Here is a 10,722-nt window from a genome sequence, read left to right as displayed (position 1 = left end):
GAACAGTTCGACGATGTTTGCAGCAGCATGGACTGTCAGCTCGGAGACCATGGCTGCGGTTACCCTTGACGCTGCATCACAGACAGGAGCGCCTGTGATGGTGTACTCAACGATGAACCTAGGTGCACAAATGGCAAAATGTCATTTTTTCAGATGAATCCAGGTTTGTTTACAGCATAATGATGGTCGCATCCGTGTTTGGCGACATCGCGGTGAACGCACATTGGAAGCGTGCATTCGTCATCGCCATACTGGTATATCACCCGGCGTGATGGTATGGGGTGCCATTGGTTACACGTCTCGGTCGCCTCTTGTTCGCATTGACGGTACTTTGAACAGTGGACGTTACATTTCAGATGTGTTATGTCCCGTGGCTCTACCCTTCATTCAATCCCTGCGAAACCCTACATTTCAGCAGGATAATGTACGACCGCATGTTACAGGTCCTGTACGGGCCTTTCTGGATACAGAAAATGTTCGACTACTGTCCTGGCCAGCACATTCTCCAGATCTCTCACCAACTGAAAACGTCTGGTCAATGGTGGCCGAACAACTGGCTCGTCACAATATGCCAGTCACTACTCTTGATGAACTGTGGTATCGTGTTGAAGCAGCATGGGCAGCTGTACCTGTACACGCCATCCTAGCTCTGTTTGACTCAATGCCCAGGCGTATCAAGGCCGTTATTACGGCCAGAGGTGGTTGTTCTGGGTACTGATTTCTCAGGATCTATGCACCCAAATTGCGTGAAAATGTAATCACATGTCAGTTCTAGTATAATATATTTGTCCAATGAATACCCGTTTATCATCTGCATTTCTTCGTGGTGTAGCAATTTTAATGGCCAGCAGTGTAGATACGGGATAAAAACAAATGAAAAATAAGAATATTAAGTAGCATCTGTGAGACAATAGTTTGTGGACAGCAATATTTCTAAAATGGACTAACCCGCCGAGAGCCACGAAGTGAACTCAATAGAACCGTTTTGGTATGAGTTAAAAGTCCGATTTCTCCTCAGACCCCAGAGTGCGACATCACTACCTTCTCTAGTTTCGGCTCTTAACGACCAGTGGGCTGCCATTCGTCCAGAGACATTCCGATACCTAATTTAAAGTGTTCCCCAAAGAGAGTTCAAGACGTCATAAAGGCGAAGTGTGGACACATCCCACATTAGCATCCACTAATAAGTGTCCACATACTATTGCTGAGACAGTGTATATAGTGATTTTGAGTTCAAAGTGGTGCTGTGTTGAGCGGCGTAAAACTTATTTCGAGCAATTCAGTCAAAATATGACATACTCAAATCTGTGTAACGCATGCCGCTAATGCTAAACTTCCTTCATGCGGCGCTCTGTGTTTGAAACTCCACGTGTTAGGCGTCCTATCATATGGTGAGCCATCGTATTTCCCGCGCGAGATTGGTAGCGACAGGCAGCTTCCGTCGCAGCATCCGCGTGCATAACGGACTGGTCAGCTGGCAGCGCGCCGGAAGCAGGGCGTAGGTGCTTCCGGCATTTTGTGGCGGTCGCCAGTTCCCGGGCGCACTGACCGCCGCCAGTGCCGACGCAGCTGCCGCCGCCGTTCCTGCTCGAGGTACGTGCAGCCGACACCTTGCTATGTTTCGATACTGAATCCAGATTTTTCCTTGCTTAGATTTTAGGCTGGCTGAAGTACCTGTCGGAAATACTCGTATAACTAATTCGAAGGCAATTTTCGCGAAAACCACTTAGTCAGGATTTGCTGCTGTACATGACCTCACTAACGGATGCTCCTGTGATGGCAAACGATCCTTATGCTACAATAGAGTGGAAGAAATTTTCAGTATCAGTACTTAGCAGTGGGAAGAGAAGTGGTACCGAATAGGATTATGCGCCAGTGATCTGGATTGTCCCCAAACCTCTTTGCAGTGTCATTTAGAGCGAGGGGCCACACAGACGAGTAGGCAAGGTATAAAAGGGCAGTACATCGGCGGAGTTGTCATTTGTGCTCAGATAATTCATGTGGAAAGGTCTCCGGCTTGATTATGGCCGCACAAACGGAATTAACAGACTTTGAACGTGGAATGGAAGTCGGAACTAGACGCATGGGACATTACATTTCGGAAATAGTTAGGGAATTCAATATTCCGAGACCAACAGCGTCAAGAGCGTGCCGAGAATGTCACATTTCAGGCTTTGCCTCTCACCACGGAGAACGCAGTGGTCCACGGCCTCCACTTAACGACCAAGAGCGACGGTCTTTGCATAGGGTTGTCAGTGGCAACAGACAAACAACACTGCGTGACGTAACTGCAGAAATCAATGTGGGACATACGACGAACGTATCCGTTAGGACAGTGAGGCAAAATTTGGCGTTAATGCGCTATGGCAGCAGAGGACCGATGCGAGAGCCTTTGGTAACAGCACGACATCGCCTGCAGCGGCTCTTCTGGGCTCATGATCATATCGGTTGCACCATAGACTACTGGAAAACCGTGCCCTTGTCAGACGAGTCCCGATTTCAGTTGGTAAGAGCCGATGGTAGGGTTCCAATGTGGCACAGACGCCACTAAGCCATGGACCCAAGTTGTCAACAAGGCACAGTCCAAGCTAGTGGTGTTCCCATGATGGTGTGGACTGTTTACATGGAATGGATTGAGTTCTATAGTCCAGCTGAACTGATCATTGACTGGAAATGGTTATATCTGGCTTCTTTTTTCGAAACAACGATGGAATTTTTATGGATGCCAACGCGCCATGTCGATGGGGCGCAACTGTTCGCGATAGGTTTGAAGATCATTTTGGACAATCTAGCGAATGATTTGTCCACCCAAAACGCCAGACATGAATCCCATCGAGCATTTATGGGACATAATCGAGAGGTCAGTTCGTGCAAAAACTCCTGCACTGGCAACGCTTTCTCAGTTATAGACGGCTATAGATGCTTAGTATTTGTACAGGAGACTTCCCAACGACCTGTTGAGTCAATGTCAAATTGAGGTGCTGCACTACGCTGGGGTAAAGGAAGCCCGACACGACACTACGATTCGTTGTAGTCTTCAATCCAAACAGTGGTTTGGTGCAACTCTCGACCCTAGCCTCTATCCTGTGCATGTCTCTTCATCTCTGCGTAGCTGACATGACTTTCATTCACCTGATCCTGCTTGCTGCAGTGTAGCTCGGGTGTCCTCCACAATTGTTACCCCCAGAACTTCCATCTATTACCAACTCATTTTCGCTGGTGCCGCTGAATGTGTCACATCAATCTGTCGCTTCTTTTAGTCAGTTCGTGCAATCAATTTCTTTTTTCTCCCATTCAATTCAGTACATCGTCATTAGTGATCCGATATAACCAACTAGTCTGCAGAATTTGTTGTTGCACCACATTTGAAAACCTTGTATTTTGCTCTTGTATGTACAATTTATAGCGTACTTTTCACTTCCATATAAGGCTACACTCCACACAAATACCTTCACAAAAGATCTCTTCTTTGCAAACGCTTTTCTTGCTATTTTCAGTCGAGTTATGTCTTCTTTACGAGTTTCATCATCGGTTTCATCTCAGCATCACCACATTTAATTAACTTTGATGTTAGTTAATGATCTTTTCTAGATACTGTCTATCTCGTTCAGCAACCCTTCCAAGCTCTTTACAGCGTTTTTGTATATTCCTCTTTAGTCAATTTAATTATAATATCTCGTATGTTAGCCAAGAACTTCTACTGCGCGCTGTCTTTTCTCTGTTTATATTGTATTCACTGCTTTATCTATCGAAGCCACCCAATAGTCTTTCTATTGTATTCATTTCCCTTCCTCAGTCATTATTTCCCTAATCTTCCGTTGAAACTCTCAAAATATTATAGTTCTTTCAATTTAACCGGGTGTCAACTTGCTGAATTTCTACCTTCATGCAGTTTATTCAGTTTTAATCTGTATGCTCAGAACGCACATCTGCTCTTGGAAATGTACTGCAATTTAAAATCTAGTTTCTGAACCTCTATCTAACCATTACAGATTATGTCTGGAGTCTGCCCTGCCTCCAAGAATCTTCCATGCATATAATCTTCATTCATGATCCTTAGGTCAAATTCATGGTGCAACTACCTGTCACATGGCTTCCCCTTTCGTTCCAGCCCTCTTGCTCATGTTCGCCTATTATTTCTACTTCTTTTTCTGTTGAATCCCAGTCCTCCACCGAATTTAGATTTTATTCCCCTTATTTCTTTTACCTCATTACACAATTTTTAATCACTTCATCATATGCAGAGCTAGTAGGCATATATCCTTGTGTTAGAGTAGTGAGTCTTGGCTTTGTGTATGCACTAGATGATAATTTGTTCACTAACTAATTCATCTGCATCGCTACTTTTTTGTTCATTAGTTGTTCTGCTCTTGCGTCATCTGACCAGCAGTCTTGTTCTTCCTGTCACCGCACGTCTCTGGCAAAAGCAGTAGATGAGTTTTGCTATTAGGGGAGCAAAAAACTGACAATGACCAAAGTAGTGAGGATATAAAATGCACACTATCGGTAGCAAGAAAACCGTTCATGAGAAATATTGGAAATTCAATAGCGACAACTATTTATTTGCAACTTATACAAAATAGATGCATGTTTCAAAGTTTTACTGTCATTCAGAGTAGTCACCAGCATTGCGTATAACCAGCTGCCAGCGATGTGGTTGTCGTTGGATATCCTTAGCAGCGCCAGTTGTGTTAATAGTTCAACTTCAGCTGTCTATTGCCCGACGCATCTGAGTGACAATTCTGAAGCGAATGTCATGAAGTGCTTCCTTCATCTTACGAATCAAATTGGAGTCACAAGGGTTTAAGTCCGGGAAGTGTAGTGGATGGTACAGTACTTCGCAGCCATATCGATCGAACAAGAATCAGTCACCTTGTGCCATATGCACCCGAGCACTGCGTTGCAAAATTATGGGCTGATCCTGCAGAAAGCGTCGCCGTTTCTTTTCCTAAGCGCCGGCCGCTATGGCCGTGCGGTTCTAGGCGCTTCAGTCTGGAACCGCGTGACCGTTACGGTCGCAGGTTCGAATCCTGCCTCGGGCATGGATGTGTGTGATGTCCTTAGGTTAGTTAGGTTTAAGTAGTTCTAAGTTCTAGGGGACTGATGACCACAGATGTTAAGTCCCATAGTGCTCAGAGCCATTTGAACCATTTTTTTCCTAAGCTGGTAGCAGGATGTGACCCAAAAATGAACAGCTTGGACAAGGAAGTGGTGACACTTTCTGAAGGACCAGCCCGTCATTTTGCTGGACAGTTTGATGGGTAGGGAAGTGTTGTACCACCCGTCACACTCTCCGGACTTAAGCCTGCGTGCCGTCAGCAAGTCACGGCATTTTGCTTCAGAACTGTTACAGAGGTTCATCGGACAACGGACCGCTGCAGTCGAGTTATCAACACAACCGCCGCTAGTAACGGTATCCCTCCACATTCACATCGCTGGCAACGGGTTATGCACAATGCTGGTGATTTCTTTGAAGGACAATAAAACTTTGAAATATGTAATATTTTGTAGAAGCTGTAAATAAATAGTTGCCTCTATTAAAGTTCCAACACTTTTAATATTAACACAGAATTTCGTGTGTTAAGAAGACTTTTCTGAACGTATTTCTCTGAAGTGTACCCTTATATGGAAGTAAAAGTACACGAAAAATTGTAGATATTAGAAGAGAAAAAAGAGAATAGTAGCTTTTGAAGTATGCTGCTACAGAAACATGCTGAGGATTAGTTGCATAGATCGGATAATTGACGAAGAGGTACTGGATCGAATCGGAGAGAAACAGAGATTCGACTGCAGTAAACAGGGTCAAGTGGATGAAAGTTGTAATAGCTATGCAAAGGTAAAGAGACTTGCACAGTATAAGCTAGCGTAGAGTGCTGCATGAAATCAGGCTTCGGACTGAAGGCCACAATAAGAAACAACAATCCTGTACTGAGATGGGACTCTCGTCTTTCCTCAGCAAATGTGATACGTGTCAATGTGTGTGTGAGTGTAAATGCCGACATACAGCCCATCGCTCTATCTAATAACGTCGCTGGTATTGTGCTAATATCAATTTCCGGCTCAACTAACGGAGGAATATCAATAGAATTCTACTCCCTCACTCTACGTGACACTGCAGAGGCTTTGGGGGTTTATCCAGATCAATGTCGCACAACCAGGTGGTCAAGAACTGTGTGATACCACTTCTCCTACAACTTTCTAAATACTAATAATGAAAATTTCTTCCGCAACACGTTTTTTACAGGGTAGCGTTACATAAGGATTGACTGTCATTACCTTTTTTACCCCTTTACTGAGGACAAAATGCTCCTCAGTGCTCCCCACTCGGAGATGGGTTTTCTTTTTCTAGGAGGACGTTATCACACAGCGGAACTTTATGTCATCGCAAAATACAACGGTGCTTGTAGCTGGTTGGCTGCCGTTCCAAGGCCACAGCCCCATAGCGACGTACTTCCTACCTGTGACTATTTGGAATTTTCTGCTAAAGTATAAGTCCCCTTACCACTCTCTGGTCTCGTTGTCGGGTGGTTTTCTCTATACCGTGTAGTGAATGTCAGCTCTGTTTTAACTGTATTTTCACAAGATTCGATGTATTAAGGAGAAACACATACGATAAATGCATTTAAGGCACGTTATGAACAACAGTAAGTACACGAAACACAGCCCTGCTATCCATAAAGGCGCGTTTGTTTGTCGCTGTGTAGCGTGGGTATCATAAATTAAATCACAGCCTGAAACGAAGACCAGATCAGGATGATTATCTATTCTCTGTATGGTGATCCTGCACGAAGGTTTGTATCGTGAATCACATTTTGAGATGGTATCAACATACTATCATCATAAGCACTGCAACGACTCTACTTCATAAAGACAAACACAAATATGTAAATTATTTACAGATTTGGCATTAATTTGTAGACAATGTCTTTCTTTGCATGTGGTCTACGGCTTTCGACATCAAAGATTCTTCCAATGGGCAAGTGGCACAACTATACTGCTGGCCATTAAAATTGCAACTACATGAAGGCGATATGCAACTAACGTCTGATGGGTATGACTGTACTACGTGCTTGGATATGTAAATGACAAGAACTTCAGTGCAACCATATAAGGTACACAGGAGAAACTTCACCTATATTCTGTATATAAGGAAGGATTGCACTGCTGTCTTCTCATTCCGTAATCTCATTTAAATGTTGGGTTTTTGCGAGAGGATTGCAATACTTCTCGTTTAAGAAGCACGTATCGGAATTCTACAGTGGAATGATTGTCGCCTATCTTGACTGTGGTTAATCATTTTGCGATGTTTCTGCTCACGTTGATCGGGATTCCACGAGTGTAATATGAATGTGGAATTGACTAGTTGAGGAGGGTCGTATTCAGCGCCATGGAGGATCTCGACCGTCCCGATGAGTAGCGCCCGAGAGGATAGACATTCTTTCGGCTGTGAAGTATCGTACTGCCACGTCACGTATCCAGAGCCATGAAGCGGGTTTCTTTATAGTAAGACAAGTGGCCTGACGGAAGTACAGTAACATTTGGAACACCGTCAACTGCCAGCACGGCGACCATTGTTACGACTTTCCATGACGCGGCAGGAAAGAGTGCGGCCAGCTGGACACTGGACATAGGAGTGGCATCACGTCGCTTTGCGGACGAGTCCCGGGTCCGCGTAGGGCAAGGGTGCGCAATAGTTTTGACACGCGGACCCCTTTGTGGAAGCAGAGGTTAGCGGAGGGCCGCACCTTTTAAAATGATTGAACGCATCACTTAACTTTGCATTTCAGAAAAGGTATAAGTTGTTGCATAAAAATTCTGACTGCCTTGGCGGGCGGTAAAAAAACCATTCTTGGGCTGCATGTGGCCCGAGGGCGTTATTTGCCCACACCTGGCGTAGGACATCACGACGGATATATCAGTATCTAAAGGCTCCGAGGAGAAAGAAAGTTGCCAGATTGTATTTCTAATCGTTATATGTATACGTCACATGACGGGTTGGTGTGCGGTGGCATTGGGTATACATAAGGATTAACTCTACTTCTCACAGCACGTAACTGGGACGCCCGTTGTTAAACCTGTGACTTATTAACACCTGCGGCTGTAGTCTGTCTCCGAGATTTGCGAGACGTTATCTTTTTTCTGAATAAGATGACGTAAGACTGCATGTTGCCCGTGCTCTCTTAATCTATCTTGATACAGAGAGTGCTCCATAGTTGGCTGTAACGTCATTGATACACCTCCAGGAATTAGTACGCCTGGGTATCTGGTGCTGCTTCTTTTTCTTGTGACTTCGTCGCCTATCGGCGCTGGGGTGGCATGGTTATTAATTAATTTGGAATGATTAATTTAAGAGGTGGCCAGATGCCCATCCTGACGCTATCCTATTATTCTTGAGGCGTAGCGCGGGGTAGCCTTGCGATTTGGAGCGCCTCGTCACGGTTCACGCGGCTCTCCCCGTCGGAGGTTCGAGTTCTCCCTCGGTCATGGGTGTTCTTGTTGTCCTTAAAGTAAGTTAGTTTAAGTTAGATTAAGTGGTGTGTAAGCTTAGCGACCGATGACCTCAGCAGTTTGGTCCCATAAGACCTTAGCACAAATTTCCAAATCTTCTTGGGCTAGAATGTGTGTATCCCAATAGTCTGACTGTAGTGTTATTCACGTGAAAGTGAGCGAAGTTGTCTAAAGTATGCGAATCACGTAACTGAGGCGGGACTTACGTAGCAGCCTGGTGTTCACCTAGTGGGATGAGGAAAACTGGCTAAAACCCGCATCCAGCCTGGGCGGCAAACCGAATCACACCGTTAATCCCTTGTGCGGATGCATCCGAGACCAGCACGTCTTCAATATGCACGGCTATGCGAGCGGGTTGGGTATTTGGTGTGTCGATATGCAGAAACGTGTACGGTGGCAACTGAATCACAGAGATACTAATTTTATGGTTGGAGGATACTGGATAGGATTCCAGACAGTGGTTTAAGGTATGTTCAACTGGAGGGAGAAGATGCTTTGTTAGCTTAAATCTTACGAGAGGATCCTTTTTAAATACTGTGATATGCCGAAATTGGACCCATGAATATGGACAGTGTGATGCTCTTTAGCGGCAGCCATATCAAATTGAATTGCCACCCTAAAGCATCTTTCTCAAGGACTTTTATAGCTTCAAATGTATGCCGTGTCGAACCAAGACTGGAAATGGAGCCTTGCAATCTTCGGTGACGAGTCGACATTTTGTACGACATTAAATGAGTCGCTCCGTGTATACGAACTTTGGTAGTCCGATTCAATCTATGTTAGTATCTACCTACCAGGTAACTACACCACTGTTTGTGAAAATTGTAACTCCAAGAAAGAGGCCTGTGACTACAATGAAATTTATTCCACAGATTGGTGGCATTACGATACATAAATGATTAGAATCTCAGAAATGTACCCGCATTTTGAGAATGAGAATTGTGAACGATGTGAAGCCACTTGCTGTAGTCAGAGGTTTCATACTTGTGGAATGGAATCAGAGAGGGTCTGGATATGCTGCTGGGGAACATACTGCCACGTGTTTTGTATACGTGTCCACAAAACAGTGATCGCAGAAGAACCAAGTTGCCGACTGACCGTATCCCAGACTTTGTCGATGGGCTACACGTCATCCGAACGTGCAGGCTGACGAAGCAGTAGCACCCGTCGTTCTTCGAAGAAGGCTTACACATTCCTAGCCATATATGGCCAAGCATTGTCCTGCTGAAATGTGGTATGTGGAGCTGCCCGTAGGAGGGGCAGTGCCTCGAACCTCAAACTTCTATGACCCTGCAGTTGCTGCTCAGATTGCCTTCAATCTGTAGGATTCGAGATAGTATGATATAGTCAACGGCACCCTATACCATCACACTTGTGGTTTGTCCGCTGTACCGCTCAACAATGCAGCCTGCCCCATGCGTTCACTACGGTAACGTCTAAAACGAGCGCGGCCATCACTGTAGGACAAATTAAAGGGAGACTCGGCCGAATACACTATAGTGTTCACTTGTCCATTGGAATCTGAGGCGGCCGGCCGCTGTGGCTGAGCCGTTCTAGGAGCTTCAGTCTGGAACCGCCCGACTGCTACGGTCGCAGGCTCGAATCCTGCCTCAGGCATGGATGTGTGTGATGTCCTTAGGTTAGTTAGGTTTAAGTAGTTCTAAATTCTAAGGGACTGATGACCTCAGATGTTAAGTCCCATAGTGCTCAGAGCCATTTGAACGATTTGAATCTGAGGCGTGGGGTAGCTGACGTAATGGCAAGCGTATCACTAGTCTAGCCCTCAGCAGACGGTGTCGAACTGTTGACGAAGACATGTCCATGCCCGTTGGAGTGCTGCAACGTCGAACTCGCATTGTGAACGAAGCTGGTCTGTCGATTACAGCCATGTGGGCAAGATGGCAGTCCTCTCACGCCGAGGTCGCATAGTGTCGCCCATTACCTTGTAGTCGCTGTGTACGGCCCTCTTCTGCCCACTAGTTCCACACTCGGATCACTTTCGTAACAGGGTGCCCCTCACGAGCCGCAATGTCACGATACGACAAACCTGTTTCCCAGTGGCCAGTCATTCTTCCCCCTACGTACTCTCTTACATGCTGATATCGCGCCTTTGATGTCAACGAGGCACATTGCCACTTGCTTGCACGTTTCCGCTTTGTTTGACGGCTCTGCATCGACTGAGCGTCGTGAAACATTGTCTTGTCCGGTCACACG

This window comes from Schistocerca piceifrons, chromosome X (genome assembly GCF_021461385.2).
Source record: "Schistocerca piceifrons isolate TAMUIC-IGC-003096 chromosome X, iqSchPice1.1, whole genome shotgun sequence".
Lineage (NCBI taxonomy): Eukaryota > Metazoa > Arthropoda > Insecta > Orthoptera > Acrididae > Schistocerca > Schistocerca piceifrons.
The sequence above is the reverse complement of the archived record's forward strand: the minus strand, read 5'-3'. Positions refer to the sequence as shown.